This window comes from Lissotriton helveticus, chromosome 2_1 (genome assembly GCF_964261635.1).
Source record: "Lissotriton helveticus chromosome 2_1, aLisHel1.1, whole genome shotgun sequence".
NCBI classification, from domain to species: Eukaryota; Metazoa; Chordata; class Amphibia; order Caudata; family Salamandridae; genus Lissotriton; species Lissotriton helveticus.
Window position 1 is genome coordinate 2,119,078,736 of NC_136059.1, and position 18,474 is coordinate 2,119,097,209.

Genomic DNA, 18,474 nt, shown 5'->3' on the forward strand with positions numbered 1-18,474 from the left:
TAAAAAGAGGTCGAGCTTTATCTATTCAGGAACAATCCACGAATATTACATATTCATAAATGCACAGTTTATTCTAAGCAGACCCTTTATTTCAAGATTACAGATGCTTTCAAAGGACGGAGCTTGACTTCGATATTGATAGCAATGTTTAGTGGAAAGGATTCAATTCACGATGAGGTATGTTAGGTTCAGTAGTTGTAAAATGTAAAAGGACCCATTTCAAATTTCTTTCTGGACACTCACTCACACTCATACACGCACGTGGGGAATGTATGTACAAGTGAAGATCACAAAAACAACAAAGTCCAGATATAGTGTTCAAAACTCACCCATAAACACACCTTATTGAAAACATTATCCAATACCATGCCCATACAACCCATCAATGTATATGGGCATTGGAGGGCATTACGCTTGAAATTTGCTACTTTAGACTAAAACAGACAAATGTCAAAAATAAATATATGCGCACAAAAAAGATGCTCACATCCCTTTGTCATAGAGATTGCACACGCACACTCACATATATAGCGCTGTGCAGCATGTACAGGTGCCTATACATTTCGTGGCATCTGCAAGATGCAGTTCAGACTCGGCACGGCACTGAAGTACCCGAAAATGTGTGATAGTTACAGCCCCCTTCATTGTGTACCAAGGAAAATAATGGTAAAGTATATCAGAAGCCACAGATAAATACTGTAACTGCACGCTGGAGGAGAACAAGGTATACACTCCCGCAGTTAATAACTGTAGCAGTGTTGCCTTTCCCAAGGGGTCAGGCTATGCTTTTGCTTCCTATGGACTGATTTGTGCTGGTATTAAAACTCAGAGCATTTTGACACAGTAATTCAGAGTCACTGTGAGTGCTATCATCTTATAAACATAAGGTAAAGTTGGTTGCACTCAATAGGCTTAGTTACCATTCATGTAAGGCCATGGAAAGTCGACAGAGTACAAACACCGAAGATGCTGATGTGACATGTAGGCTGCAATGTTATATATTACAGCTTCCTGGAGGAACTGGAAAACTGTGGCTTCAGATTCATCAGTGTCGCTTGACTGCCACCCACAGGGTTAGACATTTAGGGCCCGATTCACAAAGGTAACCAATATGTTTTGTTAATTTGCTCTTATGAGTAAATTTGCTAGTTTTGGCTGTTCGCCGAAGCAGTAGTAAGTCTAGCGGGACGCAAACAGTAGTAAGTCTAGCACGACACATGACCAACCACTGGTACTGTAACTTCCTCCTACAGAGTTAAGAAGGTACACAGGGCACTAGACATTTGACACCGTGACTGCGCAGTTCAGGGCAGAAACAGCTGGGTCGCCAGTGGTGTGATCTGCCTGTCTGCGCTCCCCCAGCGGTTGCTTTCGGTGACTCCCTCTTGGCGGTTTACTTCGCCTACTCCTACCTACTTGCCTGTCCGCCTGTCCACCTGCCTAACGGCCTGTATTGGTGTGCCGCCTCGTCACTCCTACTGCCACAAGCTGTTTCTTATCCGCCTTCCTTAGTTCCTCAGCACCCGCAATCCATGATTGGTGAGGCTGTGGTCAGCACTAGAGACTGCGGTGGTGCAGCTGGTGTGACCGGGTGGTTGTGTTCTGTTCTCTTCTGTCTTCTCGGAATAAGCCGAACTGAGCAGCTGATCTTGCTGTACTAGGAATGCAAGAGGGGCAAGGAAAGCCTGGGTCATTTCGTACTGCTTTCAGTATTATTAGGTTTTTGAGTATCCTGTACCTTGTGCCTGCTGCTGTGCTGTATGCTGTGCACTCTGCGCTCTTGCACCCTAGTCGCACTTCTAATTGCTTCTTGACTGCTTTGACCTATATTCAGGTACTTACTAGCTTACTGCCTATGTTATAAGATTGCTAGCAATATGTCCGGAAATCAGAGAAGCCTGAAGCCCATGAGAACTAAGGCGATTGAGGGGGTGTATGAAAAAGACAAGGGTTTAGCCACTTGTTACCCCCAGGAAAAAACAAGACAAACCAAATACATTTACTAAAGTACTGGCCTGTGTGTCAGTTAAATACAGTGCTTAAGGCTTTGGAAATGGATAGTGGGGCACAAAAATAAATATGCAACCATCCAGCTGGCAACACAATTGATTAACTAATGGATGGGGCATCAATCACAAACCTAACCAGTACGAATTGCAGGTCCAGTTGTGTCAGAAGAGCCAAAGCTCTTGAGCACGGGACACCAAGATAAATAAGTCAAATATAATGGCAACGACAGTGGCGATGACCATGTGCAAAGCAGCTTCTGCACATGGACACAGGAAGAGAGAAAGCAAATATTGATCTCCCGGGGCAACATCTACTACAAGGGATCACGTGACAAAGCCTCTCAACCTACATCTACAATCTGAAGGAATTTGCCTAGGGGAGTCGAATGTCTCAGAGGAACCGTCTGCGATGATCTCACAATTCTCCTTTAAGGAGGTGACATTTTAAATGGGACTCCTGTGGGAAAATGTAGCTTCATGGATATCACCAGGAAAGAGATGTGGCAATGAACTGCGCACAAGCGCTATGAAATCTGGTTTAAATTAAACCCTCTATCTCGGTCCTATTTCCCTGCCACACAACTCCGTCCCCCCATGTGCTGTACCCAACGACACATCATAATAATCGTGTATTGAAGAGAGTTATGGCCACAAGCCTGGACAGGAAAGAAAATTGAATAAGAGCTTGATGGAAAGTCACAGTAACGATGTCCGGCTCCACAACTTAAAACGACAACTGGATAGAAAACAATCGATTTACACCGAAGAAGAGACAATCGAGTCTGGCTATTCCTCCCAAGGATTGAATCTGCAGTCAAGGCATTCATTGAAGTGATTCGGTCAAGGGCTGTATAGGTCACTACACCTCTAACAAGATCATGTTATGTCATAACTGTGGCATGCGCTAGAGTAGCAAATCAACAAATTGTAAGCCCTCTGCTAACATATCAGTCCAGAACTTGGGAGGTCACACAGGTGGCACCATACAAAAAAAGTGCCCCAAGTCTACAATCAGAAAGCAGTGGAGAGGGGGCGTGGCTTGGCTGCCGCGCAAGATGGCCGGCTAGTTGCGGAGCTCCGCCGCACTGGAGCGCTTCCCTGCAGTTCTCCTGATGTGTCGGGGACAATTTCCATCACGGAGTAGCGGTTCCTGAAACCGGATCTATCGGTGAGCACCCGGGTCCTCTCTGTTACTTGGACGGTGCCGTTTTTCCTCCGCAAATTGCGATGTTTACATCGCGCACTTCACGGCCGCCATTTCGCAGCCTCTGCCTCACTGACGTGCCTTGCGCTTTACTCGCCTGACAAGACTCTGTCTTAGCGAGTCGCTGCATTTTGGCTGTAACGTCTTTTGCTGAGCCCACGCTGCTGTTGCCTCAACTCCAACTATTTTTCCTCTCATTTTCACCTTATTTTCACCTCATGACCTGCTGTTTACTCAGGGAGCCGCCATTTTGGATGCGCAGCAGCGGACCTTCGTGCTCTCCCTCACAACTATGATGGGACACACAAGTTTCCACTTATAATGTTTGTGTCTTGTGTAGGGAGTTCGCTATTTCCCTATCTGCTGCGCGTTATCACCTAAACATTTGTCCTGGAGCGCCTCTTCCTGAGTAATGCATTCAGCATTCAAGGAATGACTTTCCATGCTCCTGTGATGTTTTTCCACGCCATACTATGTACTGTTTTGCCACTTTGAGGATATTCCTGTCATTTTTATTGGAGGAACCTGTGGCACTTACATTTTCTTCGGCCTCAGAGTAAAAAGCGGCACTCGTCCTCTCTTGACCTTCTGGTTTTCTGCAGCAATGTGCTTCTTTTCCAACTAGACTGTGGTGTGCTTCCTTCAAGCTCCAGTGGTACCAATCCCAAATACTCATTGGTTATAACTGGACCTATAACCTTGTATTTCCTTCATCCTGCCTCTTCTTCACCACAGGGGTCTTATTTGTATACCCTTGCCAGTTCTCCTTTCATCATTTTCGTCTCCTATGGTGAACCTGCGCAAGCCTAAGTTTGTATTCCGTCCTTCTAAGACTCCTACTGCACCTTCGTCCTCGGCTGTCTCCTCACACCTTGTCAAAATGGCGACACCTTCCTCTCAACGCTCTTCTTCTGCTCATTCATCAGCATCCAGAACACCGCCTTCTGAATCATCCAGTAAAAGACTGAAACAGAATTCTCCTCCACCAGATTCACCTCCTTCACCTTCCATGGCCTTAATTCTAGAGGAGATTCGTGCGTTGCGCCCATTCATTGAAGAAACGAGCAGAGACATGCAACATCTGAAGGACAAGTGGGAGGTTATGGACACTCGTATCTCTTCTATAGAGCAACAAATTCCGGAGGTTCACTCCAATTCACGGCGCATAGACTCTCTGGAAAAGACTGTTTATCTCTACAACGCCACACAGAGGATTTGGAAAACCGAAATAGGAGGAACAACCTTCGTCTTTATGGTCTACAGGAAACTCTTGAGGGTGATGACCCAGTTACTTTCTTCACCTCTTTCCTCCCGAAATTAGTGGATTTACCGCCTTCCACGTCAATCAGTATTCAGAGAGCTCATAGACTGGGTCCCCATTCTTCCACGTCTACGAAACCTCGTGGAGTTATCATCCTCTTTTTGAAGTACACTGACTTATTATCCATCCTCTCTGCAGCCAGAGCCAAACGTCAATTATCCTGGCAGGGTCAACGTGTCTTCATTTCTCAAGATGTTTCTAATGTCACTGCTTCTCGGCGTAAAGAATATCTTGCTCTTCGGCCTTCATTGCGATCTATTGGTGCCCGATATGGCTTGTTCCATCCTTGTACCTTCAAAGTAACCCACCAAAACAAATCCTGGTCTTTCCAGGATCCTGGAGAACTACGTAATTTCCTTCTTCTACATAACAACGATGGAATGGACTCCTCACCCTCAGCTAGTGGCTGATTATAGTGCTTTTCGTTTTTGGTCACCTGTGATGGTTCTGCAGTTGTAATGTCTTTCACAGCTCTTTCTCATTGCAGCTTCTCGTTCTTGATTCCACTTCCTTTTTGTCTTCTGTGCTCCCTTTCTGTTGTTGACCATGTTTTCCATTGCTCCTCTGGTGTTTAACCCATGTAACTTCCTTGTTTTCCTTGTTTCCTTTTTTACAGATGTGTCTCGGATATCCCCTTCACTGTGATCTCCACCCTTGTTCTGTTGTAACGTTCCGGTGCGGTCATGCCTCTGTTCCTGGTCTCCCTGTCTTGTTACGCAGCACCACTTCCCCACCTCCCTTTCTGTATCTCCCCCTTCAGGTATGTTCTCCGCAGACATCCTTTTGGATTTGTTCTGTCTTCTATGCATTCTCTCTTTTCTCATTTCATCTCTTTCCTCTACCTCTTCTTCCTATCTTCTTTTACTCCCCCCCTTTTCCCTTTTTCTCATCCTCCCATCTATTTTTCATCCTACTTCTTTACTAGTTGAAATAGTTCTTACCTTTTCTACTTCACCTTATTACATGTACAGTATATTTATGCACCTGTTGTTTTTGAACAATTTTTTGAGTTTTCATATTTAAAGTTGTTTCATGGAATGTGAAAGGATTTAATCATCCTATTAAGCGGCAGAGAGTACTTTCCCACCTCTCCTCTTATAATCCTGATATTGTCCTTATCCAAGAAACCCACCTTTCTGACGCTGAATCTGTGAAACTTAAAAGACTTTGGGTGGGACATGTTTTCTTTTCACCTGCTTCTCAGAAAAAAAATGGTGTTGCTATCCTAGTTCACAAACGTCTCAAATGTAAGGTACTCCTTGAGGAGAGAGATGAAGAGGGGCGCTGGGTTTTGGTTAAATTACTTACAAATTCTATCCCGATCACTTTATTGAATGTTTATGGTCCTACATGCTTTGATTCTTCCTTTTGGCCCTCGATCACAGCAAAATGTATCCAATACAAGGATGATTCCTTTGTATTGGGTGGAGACTGTAACCAGATTGTTGACCCCTTTTTAGACCGCAAATCCTCTGTTCGTTTCACACCTCACACACCCCACAAGCAGTTCCTTGATACCATTTCTCAAGTTCATCTCATAGACTCCTGGAGACTCACACATCCTGACTCCTTAGATTTTTCATTTTTCTCTCCTCCACATGCTTCATTCTCCCGCCTAGATTATATTTTCCTCTCTTCCTCCTTGTCTCAAAACCTTCTTTCCTCTTCTATTGAGCCTATTGTTATTTCTGATCATGCTCCTATTATTACTGTCTTTGATCTTCTTCCTCCTGCTCCTAAATCTTCTTGCTGGCGTTTTAACCCCTCTCTTCTCACTGACCCTCTTTTTTCTTCCTCCTTTCGTTCTTTCACCTCAGAATTTTTTCAGATCAACTCTACCCCTGACATTCCCCTGCATCTCCTTTGGGATTCTTTTAAAGCCACGGCCCGTGGTTTCATTATAGACTTTGTCTCCAAAAAAAAGAAAGCATTCCTTCAAAAACGCAAGGTCGCCCTAACACACATAAAGTCACTGGAACACCAATTTTACACCTCCTCTTCACATCAGATGTCTCCTGAACTTCTTCGTTCTAAAATTGCCTTTAACAAACTCACCACAGATTCAGCCTCTTCCTATCTTCTCCGAAGTAGTGCTCGCTACTATGGTGGACGTAACAAATCAGGTAAACTCCTTGCTAACTATCTTAAATCACGAAAAGAACGTACTCTTATTGACTCTATTTATTCGCCTTCTAACACTCTTTTACATACTGATAAAGACATTTTGGAGCAATTTCACTCTTTCTACAAATCTTTGTATACGCCTGAGCATCCTCCTACTCCGGATCTTCTTCAGTCCTATTTTGAACGTTTACCTACTCCTGATACTTCCCAGCTTGACTTTTCTGCTCTTGATTCTGACCTTAGCCTCTCTGAATTATCCACTGCGTTGCTGTCTCTCACCAAAGGTAAGACCCCCGGCCCCGATGGTTTCCCGGTTGAATTTTATCTCCATTTTTCCGACATTCTTTTACCTCATCTTCTCCTTCTCTTTCACTCCTTTTGTTCCACCGGCCTGGCTCAAGGTTCCTTCCAGGACGCTACTATTTGCCTCATCCCTAAGGATGGTCGTGATCCCAAATTTTGCAAAAACTACCGACCAATTTCTTTAGTCAATGTAGACTATAAACTGTTTGCTAAACTTCTCGCTCTCCGTCTTGATCCCCTTCTGCCACACCTCATAGGGAAAGAGCAATGTGGCTTTGTTAAAGGTCGTCTCACTTCGGACAATTCCAGACTTTTCCTCAATGTCCTTAGTAAAGCTTCCTCCCTATCTATTCCTTTGGCGGCCATCTCAGTTGATGCTGAAAAGGCTTTCGACCGAGTTGATTGGTCTTTCTTGATTGCTTCGTTGAAGTGGCATGGTTTTGGCCCGAAATTTATTTCCTATGTCTCCTTAATCTATTCTATGCCCAAAGCATCTGTTTTAGTCAATGGTCAACTTACTTCCCCTTTTATACTTCAACGCGGTGTCCGCCAAGGTTGTCCTCTTTCCCCCCTTTTGTTCATCCTAGCTCTTGAACCCTTTTTGACCTCCATTCGTAATAACCCTTCTATCTCTGGATTTCCGTATGGGCCCCACCAACTTAAACTATCTGCATATGCTGATGACATCCTTTTATTTATTTCTGACCCTACTACCTCCGTTCCCTCCTTACTAGCCGAATTTGAGTCCTTCTCTTTGGTCTCTGGATATAAAATAAATTCGGATAAGACGGAGATTCTTCCCTTAAATAAATTCTGCCTCCCACATTTCTTTTCTTCCACTGGTTTTGCTTGGAATAGTAAGCACATAAAATATCTTGGTGTTCTCTTTTCCAATTCCATTTCGTCTTCGGTTCGGCTTAATATGAATGCAGTTATTTCTAGGATAGACGCCCTACTTTCCTCTTGGAATCCCCTTTGCCTCTCGTGGTGGGGACGTCTTGACTCCATTAAAATGATGGTTGCCCCTATTTTAATGTATCTACTCTCCATGCTCCCGGTCCGTATTCCGGCTCTGTATTTTCGTCGTATTGACTCCATCTTGTCCAAGTTCCTCTGGAAACAGAAAAAAGCACGATTATCACTCTCCTCCCTTCGTAAACCCAAACTTAATGGTGGCATTAATTTTCCGGATTTCCGTCTCTACCATAAATCCTTTTCTCTTCGTCAAGCTTCTCGCTGGTTGTCACAAGACATTTCCCTTTTTTCACCTCTTTGGCTATCTGTTGAACGCGACCTCTTACTCCCATATTCGTTCCAGGAAGCTCTCCACTTTACCGCTAAAGCTCCGTGCCTTATCCCCCCTTTATTTAGACACACTTCCTCCCTTTTACGACCATTGATTTCAACTGCCCCTATTTCTCGTGAATCCTTTTTGTTATGGCCCTTATGGTATAATTCCCTTATTCTCATACGCAACAGACCTATTGCCTGGTCTACTTGGAGGTCGAAGGGTATAATCTGGGTCCATCATCTCTTCGATGGTTTATCTCCTCGCTCCTTTCCTCAATTTCAATCCTTCTTCCATTGCCCTGCCTCCTTTGCAAAGAAATACTTCCTTCTAATGGAAACGGTTCTTGACCGATACTATTCTCTGGATTCAGCCATCCCTCCCTCGTCGTCCTCCTCTCTACTTACACTTCTATCCAAGGTTCCTAAAGCTTCTCTTATCTATAGATATTTCTCTGCTCCTGATCCTGCTCGCCCCAAATCCAAATTGGAACTCTCTTGGGAAAGAGATCTCAATTCCACGTGGCCAATTTGTCTTTGGGATAAAATCTGGGCTAAATCTCTGAAGACTTCCCGCAATGCCTCTCTGACTCAATCGCTCTTTTTCTTCTATCATAGACTCTACTTTTCTCCACTCTCCCTGTCACGCTTTCTATCCTCTTCTACTGCTAATTTCTGGACCTGCAATGCTACCAATGCAGATTCCTTTCATCTTTTCTTTCTCTGTCCTTCCGTTCGCCTTTTCTGGTTACAGGTGTGGACTCGTATTTCTCATGTCTTTCATTTCTCTGTCCCTTTCTCAGCCTCTTTAGTATTTCTAGGAAGTCTGTCTGACTCCCTTGATCTCCCTTCGCACTCACGAGGTCTCCTCGATCTCATGCTTGCCCTTGCCCTCCAACACATTTCTTCTAATTGGAAGTCCCTGAACAAACTATCCATAATCTGTTGGTGGAACTTACTTTGTCACTCACATAGGCTCGACGTTGCCTTTGCCACCTCATGTAAACCCTCTCGTAACGTTGATTTATACTGGTTACCTCTCACTCTCCATTTGGATCAAGCTGCCAAGAAGAAACCCTCTACGTTCTCATCTGCCAATTTTAAACCCCCTTGAATATTTATACTCCTGCTAACCGATACATTCCTCAATGTTTCACTTATGCTGTTTTATTAGCTTTATGCTTAACTTATTTACTGCCTTTACACCGAGTTTTGCAGTTCTTGGTGCTTTTACTGTACTGTTTTGTGCTTATTGTTTATCATTATTGCAATTTTGCATTTTTGCCTTATTTAATGGTTTTTTCTTACTCCCCCCCTTCCCCCCCCCTCCCCGCCCTCAACAAAAACGTAAAATGCTTTGTTCCTTACTTGTGGCATTAGCTTTCTTATGATTATCTCCTCATATCTCCTCCTCTTCCCTTATTATGCTGATGTCACCTTGTTGTATTGATTATTTATTTTCAATAAAGCTTTCAAACATAAAAAAAAGAAAGCAGTGGAGAATGTATGCCTTGGATAAGGCAGCCGGTGTATAAGGAAGGGAATCTGCATAATGTATTTGAATAAAAGAGAGACGTATAATTGCACAAACTTCATTTACTGGCCACATAAACTCTGTATTGAAATAACCAAAAGGACAAAGGAAATCCAAAAACTGAAACAAGAAAATAAAGAAGGGAGAAGCAACAACTGCATATGCAAAGGAAGAAATATTGACTTATTCTGCCTGCCAACAAACAATACTGCTTATGAAGAGCTTGAATCAAAAAGGAAAATAGAAATTGCCCATGGTAGAATGATCCTACAAGAAGAAGTGATCCTTCCATCAGATTCTCCCTTTGAGACAGCAGCTAAAAAGGATTACATTATGAAAGATGGATCTGGAACCATAGAATCGGCGGGAACCAAGAATATCCGTTGTCAGGGATGAACTCTTCCTGATTCAAGAAGAAAGACATGGAACTATAAACCCAGTGGTGCAAAACTGGATAAAAGATGCATGGAATGTTCCAATCCGAGTGTGGGGAAGCCCACCCCAGCCTCCTGTCCAGCCGCCGGATACAGGTCCGGGACTGGTGGGTCAGTACCAGGGTGTCAGTCCTGACCTGACAAGAGAGGGAGTGGACAAAGGGTGCCAAGCACCTTGGGCTAATGCCCCCCACCCTCTGACGCCACAGGGGGTTAAGAGCCCTGCGAGGCATGAGGCCTGGGTCTCAACCCCGATCACTGGCGGTGGTCACTGTGGCTGGCTGTCTGTCTGTTGGGACACACCTGTGATTAAATTAAGGTTACGTGCTGCACAGGTGGTGTCCACAGGTGAGAAGAAGGGTTCCACATGGATTGGCATGGTGGACCCTGAGAGTATGGATAGAGTGATCCAACTAGGTTCAGGACAGCGTAGAAAAGGAATTATGCCCTGCTGTTTGTGCCAGTTTCCGTGTTCTATCGCCTTAAGCAGGGAATCCCATCGAGGTATTATTTGGTCTACCCTGGCTTTTGGCTGGAAGGGGGTTGTGTTGGAACTGGCCCTTCTTGCAGGGTTATCCCCAAACGTTTTGCTTCTTCCTCCCTTATTTTTCCTGACCTGTGGCTGTTGCCAATAGGACTCCGCACACTTTACCACTGCTGATCAGTGCTAAAGTGCATATGCTCTCTGCATAAATTGTTATTGTGATTGGATAAACATGATTGGCATATTTGTGTTACCAAGAAGTCCCTAGTAAAGTGCACTGAGTGTGCCAGGGCTGGTGATGACAAATGCTACCAGTGTACCTGCAGCACTGATTGTGCCACCCACATGAGTAGCCCTAAAATGGTGTCTCAACCCTGCCACTGCAGTGCCTGTGTGCAGTCTGTGAACTGCCATGTCCTCCTGGTAAGTGTCCCCACTGACCAGGCCTAACCCTTCCCTTTCTGTGCACATTGGTCACCCTTATGGAAGGCCCCAGGTACCCCCTTGGGCAGGGTGCAGTGTATGTGAAAGGTAGAGCATGTACTTGTGCAGGTGACATCCTCTGGTAGTGAATTACAGCCATTTTCGTTTTTCACTGCTGCAAGGCTATCTTGCTCCATAGGCTATCATGGGGGATGCTGGCTACAGTGGCTATCAGCATATCATCTCATAGGAACAATATAGGACATAAAAGTCTGGTATCCCTGAACTCAGAATTCAATAACACATCTTTTAGGAAAGGTTGTTTTTAAATCCTGTGTTTGAGAACAGCACTTTTAGAACGTAGTTGTTCTCTTGTCTGACCCTTTTGTGTGCCTTGGCCTGTTTGTGAATTGACTGTCTGGTTTGAGAGTGACAGGGGCTGGAGATTTCACAGGAGGCTAGGAGCCAAGGGCTACCGAAAGAGGACACAGTGTAGAGACAATTGACCAGATATTCACTTTCTTACAAATAATTTACAAATTAAGCACAGCTATCAAAATGATGTATGTAGCATTTCTAGACTTCTCGTCAGCCTTTGATTTGGTCCCAAGGTATCGACTCTGAGAGAAACTTACTACAGTGGGCATTGACTCCATGCTCCTGGCATTAATCCAACTGGCTTATGCTGGGACTTTCCCCCAGGTAGGACGTAACAAGGCAGGGTTTATCAGCAAAAAAGTATATACCAAAAGCGGGGTCAACCGAGGTTGACTCGTAGCCCGGCTTTTATTTTCCTTGTACATGAACGATCTGTACCATGAAGTTAGAAAAGCCGATAAGGACACCCCAACAGTACATGACTCCAAGGTGCCTGCCTTGCTTTACGCTGATGATTCCATTTTGATAGCAAGAACCCCTAAAGTCTTGCAAGCACAGCTAGCGGCTAAGGGAGTTTACTATAAGTTAAATACAATAAAAATAATCAATGCAGGGAAGACCAAGATAATGACTTTTAGGACCAAGTGCTCAAGAAAATATTCCTTCTTTATATATCAAGCAAAATTGGGAGAAATTGCATCATTTAAGTACCTAGATGTGATAATAGTTAGAACTTCAAGCTGGTAAACCCACACATAATCAACTATAGGGGAAATCTGAAGCTGCCACAAATACCATCCTATGATTTGCATGCAAACATAGTCATCGGTTCTCAAGCGATAAAGTCATCCAGGCAAAAGTCGGAAACCAAATTGCGTTATGAACAGAGCTATAGATAATGGACAAGTCCATGCTAGGAGTAGTGTGGAAAATGACAATGTATATGTACATAAGCGGCGTTCATTTGTGTTCACTCATTACCAACTGCATGTACCCTAAGACTCCAAATTTCGAAGCTGAACGTACGAAAGCTTTGTATGATATCGAAAGACGTAATATAATGGGGATAGACATAAATTGACATGCTGGCTAGATATGTTGAAAAGGGAGGACTGTTAAAAATCTGGATTGTGGCGTAAACATTATCGGCGCCATCTTGTCCTTTTCAGATCCATACGTGCGCGTAAGCAGCAACCATTTTGATTACCATGGCCTCTCTGCCCACTCCCGATAGCCAGCATCTCTCTCTCCCCCTCACTCCCCGGCCTCGCAAGCATCCCCGACAGCCCCCGGTCTCTCATGCATAGGCCATAAAACCCTCTTCCTCTGCGCGACCCTGCTCTAAAAGTGACACCCCTGCCTGACCGACACCCCCTGCATTCCTCCCAGGAACACCCTTCCCCTCTTCTGATGACCCCCCCCGGCTACACCTGGCCTCTCGACCCGGTCCCAAGTCATAAAACAAAGCCTCATGGATGTACCCCCCCCGGCCCCGCATAGCAAAACGTGATACACCAACCGAAGTGCCCGATCTTATCGCCTGCCCAACCTTAGATCTGACCACCCCCTCTTGCCCTCGTGTCCTGTTGGAATGTCCGGCTGCAAGATTACAATCACATGTTACATTTGGGAGGGGAAACGACATCCGAGCGACAGGCATGGGAATAGGCCTGAAGCTGGGATTCCAAACGTGCCTTTTCATACTTCAAAGTTTCTTTATTGCAATAAGGAATGTTTGTACATCATAAACCTGTGTATAAAAGACGGAGCCTCAGGGAAACTTGTTAGAGCACCTCTTGAAGACATTGTGGGCGTGTCCGAAATGACAGGCTCATGACATTGTGGGCGTGTCCGAAATGACAGGCTCTCCTCATGAGAAATAAAACTCTGTTCTTGCGCTCCCGCTTCCAGCGCCCGTCTCTTTATTTGGTAACTGATCGAAACGGGAACTAAGAGGCGTCTTGTGCCAGCAGCCTGGGCATCGGTTGTAATTTGGGCTGTTTTTCCTCAATTGGCGTCCCAACGCGGGGCCCATCAGCGACAGAAGGTCCGGTAAGAGAGGTCCAGACGATGGGGTGAACATCTGAACGATTGGAATATACCTGCCTTGAGAGGGCCCTCGTCCGGCTGCCTTTTGAATGAACTTCACCGATTCCGAACGGACCTCTCTCAAGCGACCTACTGTCCTGACTGGGATCCCACAGGAATGCTGCGGTAAAAACATGGAGTAAGAGAACGATCGGGCGCTGGAAAGGGAAGGCGAAGAACTGTCCACACGGTCCGGTCCGGGTAAGGTTAAGTAGGACGTCTTTACGTCCGATTGATAGGATGACTTTATCCATCTGATTGATTGATTGTTTATATTGGAATCGGTATTTAAATACTGGTATTGTTCATTGATTGGTTCATTTAGCCTTGGTTGCTACTTGAAGTATTGGTTCTCTTTGAGACATTCTCTGTTTGCAAACAGCGACGAATAGGAACGTTCCTCTCTCTTTGCAAATAGTGAAGGATAGGTAATGCGGACTTTTGTCCCCCCGTTGTAATCCGTCATGCCTATTTTTCTCCCCACTGATTGATTGATTGCTCTGTTGCTCTTTGAGACATTCGCTGTCTACAAACGGGGAAGAATAGGAATATTCTGTCTCCCTTTGCAGATAGTGAAGGGTAGGTAATGCAGACTTTTGTCCCCATTGTAATCCGTCATGCCTATCTTTCTCCCCACTGATTGTTTGTTATCGATTTTTATCGATTATCGCTCTTTTGAGATATTCCCTGTCTACAAACAGAGAAGAATAGGAATATTCTGTCTCCCTTTGCAGATAGCGAAGGATAGGTAATGCGGACTTTTGTCCCCCGTTGTAATTCGTCATGCCTGTTTTTCTCCCCACTGATTGATTGATTGTCTGGACATTTATTGTTCAAGGAATGGTTCTTTTGAGGTATTCTCTGTTTGCAAATAACGTGGAATAGAAATGTTCTGTCTAGTCTTTGCAAGCAGTGAAGGGTAGGTAATGCGGACCTTTGTCCCCCGTTGTAATCTGTCATGCCTATCTACTCCCCACTGATTGGTAAACTAGTTCCACCCAGACCATTTATTAGAGGTAGATCATCTGGCTCAACCGGAGGGCGCCCCTAATAAAAAGGACATATGTAAAATACGAAGTAACCACCGTGTCCTGTTAACAGAAACTTTAGCGCAAAAACACACTAGAAAAGGAAGGAAAAAGAAATCTAGCAAAATCAGTAGGCCACTGATGAGTTTTTGACTTCGCTAGAAATAAGAAACGTTAGAAATAGCCCGCAATAAGAAACATGAAAGTGGTGAGAGAAGCCAAGCTTGATATCACGGCAGCCACGAGGTAGCTAGGCTCCGCCGCCCCTCACTGCTCCAAACATGTCTGTCCCACCGCCTGCCACGCCCAATAACGGTAACATAAGATAGATACAAGTCAGCAGATACCTACCCCCATTCCGGAAGCTCCCGAAGTGCAACAGGTCCACGGTTACGCCCATCCGGAAGACCAGGCCTCGACACGTGCAGGGCGGGGCCCGGCTGGTCGCCATCGGCCGGAGAGGCCGTGGGGTGGATGGCCCGGAATGTACTGGTCTTCCCATCCTCGTCTTCTGGCGCCTTGCAGGCCATGGGGGGGGGATGTCTTGCTTATGCCTCCAACCCCCCCCCCCTCTCTCATCGCCTGGTCCGGCCATCACGAATGCCATCGGCCGGAGAAGTCGTGGAGTGGATGGCCCGGAATGTACTGGTATTCCCATCCTCTTCTTCTGGCGCCTTGCAGGCCACGGGGGGGGATGTCTTGCTTATGCCTCCGACCCCCCCCCCTCTCTCATCGCCTGGTCCGGCCATCACGAATGTCAGCGCCAGAAGACGGTGTGGGGTGCACTGGGAGGGAGAGGCGACGCGGACGAGCCTCTCCCACCTCCCCAGGTGGAGGCCCCTCAGCTGCACCCCCAACGCTCCACTCACCCGACAAGGGTTCGTCCACTCTTGCGGTGCAACGCCACGCCCGACAGGCTGGAGTCCGTCTACTCTTGCGATCCAGCGACTGCCGGTTGCCGCGGAACTCATAAAATAACTGTCCACTCTTGGGAGATTGGGCCTGGCGTGCAAGGATGGCCTGGTCGCTTGCCAGCTAGAAAATGAGTCCCCCGTCCAGAAGCGTTCTCCTCAGCTTTGAAGATTCTATGAGAGCTGCAGGGGCCCCCGACCCCCGCGGGCCCCCCCCCAATGGGAAATGACTGCCATGATTGCCCACGGAACGACCAAGATGTAGCCACGAGACGTCGGCGCTCTCATGCTGGCGCCAGCCTCAGTTTGAATGACCAAAATCCTGCAGACTGCCAATTTGATCAGTTCCGGTGGAACACCAGTATGACCCAGTAGGAAAGATTGTTGCCTCCCCCTCCCCCCTTTGACTGATGGTTCATGTCGACGGCCCCTTCTGTTGCCCTTTAACGAAACTTTTGGACTGCCGAAAGAGGCTCTGGTCCAACCACGAGTTGGTGGAGACATTTTGACTATACTTGGACCTGCCTGACCTCACCCAAAATGGCGCCGGTACAAATGAAACTCGCAACTCCCTGTTGTGTTCCGGTTGCTCAGCCTTGATCGTATGGCGGGAGGGGATGGGTACTGATTGAACACTTGGACAATGAATTGATGTTAAGTTCTGACGCGTCATTGATTACCGTATTATTGAAAGTTCGAATTTTCGACACTTATGGTACTTGCCCACAATGAATTTTCAATATGATTTTATTGCACTTTGCGCACCTTTATGAAATCAACGGTCTCCGACTCCGTTCAAATAAATATCCCCTCATGTACAGTTCCAGTCTGCTCCGTGGCCGGCCCACGTGGTTGTAGACCCGTATTTGTGCACCAACATTTTTGAATAAAGGTTTTTTGAAAAGCAAACATAGTTGTAGCGCTTAGATTGGTAAGTTTCGAATAAATGGCCACTGTTTCCGATATAAGTAAAATACAGGTGAAATGAGGCAACTCGATTACTTAAAGGTTAAAAAGGCAAAGTACACAGAAATATTGCAAATGTGAATGGTCCAGGTTTGTTGTGTGTGTGTTTTTATATATATATATATTTTTTTTGTGCAACGTAAAGCAATCGATAAAGGTCCCGGTATTTAGCCTTTACTTTATGTGCCACATGTATCAGGGAAGTTGTTTCAGATGCCCCTAAGCCACTCCAAAGGAATGCCACCTAACCCCTCCAGTTCCCGTGCCTGATGAACAAAAAACGACCCTGTACCACTGTAGACCATCCCTCCTCCTCGAAGGAGATCACGAGTTCGCCCCCACTTTACACTGACGGCCCTTTGTTTTGACCCTCCCCTACGCACGATCCGTAATACCACACTTGGGCGATCTATGCAATACACAGTCCATCCATGATTATCTCTCCCGCACTACCGGTCCCTCTGGGCTTAAACGCCGAGATGAAAGGGACTGCATCCCGCGGAGATAGGTCGAGTATGTGGTAAGTAAAAGCATTTTCGGGTTTATGCGCGCTGATGTGTTATAAAACGCTGCCCCCACCCCTTCTTTTCCCCTTCTTTTCTGCAGGTCACATCGGAACGTCGACTAGAGTATGGAGAAGACCTACGCAACACGCCATGGTTCCGCACGGAAAAATTGTATATTGTCTATGGGGACTGCCCTGAGAACGTGACGAATTTGTGTGATATGAATGCACGCGTGTATGCCCTGATGTGTATAGCTCGACTGAATACACGTTGCACACATTTGGAGTGATAAGAGAAATGTTTTATGTATGACTTAAGTGATGATCGAACGGCCGATGGAATGGGGAAGAGGGGTCTGAACATGGTACCTATACACGACGAACAAACAAAGATATAGCACTCCCTTACTTAGAAACGTCTCTCTCTCTCTGAACCCGGCGACTGGGAGGGTGGCCTGAAGCAGAAACTTGGCGGGTTATTGCAGTATGACAAAATATGACTCCAACCGGCACCCCAAATAAGCAACCAAGAATGACGTGCACCCATGAGTAAATTCATACGGTAACTAAATGGGGAAAGGTTCAGGAATATTCCGGGGTGAGGTTTACCCAAGTACCCTCCTCCTGGAAGACTAGGAATATTGTCAGTGTTTAAGATTTACCACCTCCTTCTTGCACCCTCATAGACATGAAACTCAAAGCTGCCCCATTGTTCTCCCGACTGACACCCTCCGTTGCCTCAGCCTGGATACCCATTCGCTAAAAATGATTTGAAGATCCCACCGTGAGTATTAGCCCAACCAGGTTAGTTCCCGAACAATTGACAAAGGTGTAAGTATTTGCAACCGAGGCCACCAGCAAAGGCAGCCAGATGAATCAAGTAGGATACTAAGGATGCGCAGCATGCAGGAAGAAATCTTTTTGGCCAAGTACTGTTCTATGTTTTGTCTTGGATTTTTGTATATAATACATGTACTATTCCCCCCCCCCCCCCGCCTGAATTCATGTGTACGTAATGTATGGATCTACGTCGTCCCTCAGCCTGTGTTTCTGTATAACTTGACCCCTGCTGTTCTGTGTTGTGTGCGCACTAAATGGCCTATTATTGTACACGTTTCTCTCTCTCTCTTTCTCTCTCTCTCTCCATGTCGTACGTGTACCGAATAGTTCATTTAAAATGCGGACGACTCTCTCTCTCTGAGGGTCCCCCTGTTCCCTCTTCCTTTGTGTGGTAACGTTGTGCCCCGCCGGCACAAGCCTAATTGGTTTTTGAACACAAAGGTGTTCGGCAAAATTGACAGAAACTAAAACAATTGTAATTTGCCATATTACTACCTCTCCTTTCTGTAAAATGATGGAACTTGAATTGGCTAAGAAGGAAAGGACAGGTAAGATGACTGATGTCCCCTAATCTGGCCTTTTTATAGGTGGACTATATGTCAGTGGCCTTCTGTTCTCAGTTCGTTAGAAACACG

General features: G+C 45.7%; 1 protein-coding gene across 1 annotated transcript in view; it reads right to left on the bottom strand.

Moving 5' to 3' along the window:
- GPM6A (glycoprotein M6A) overlaps window positions 1-18,474 on the bottom strand; it is a 536,789-nt gene that overhangs the window by 83,405 nt on the left and 434,910 nt on the right. The gene's annotated exons all lie outside the window — the stretch shown is intronic.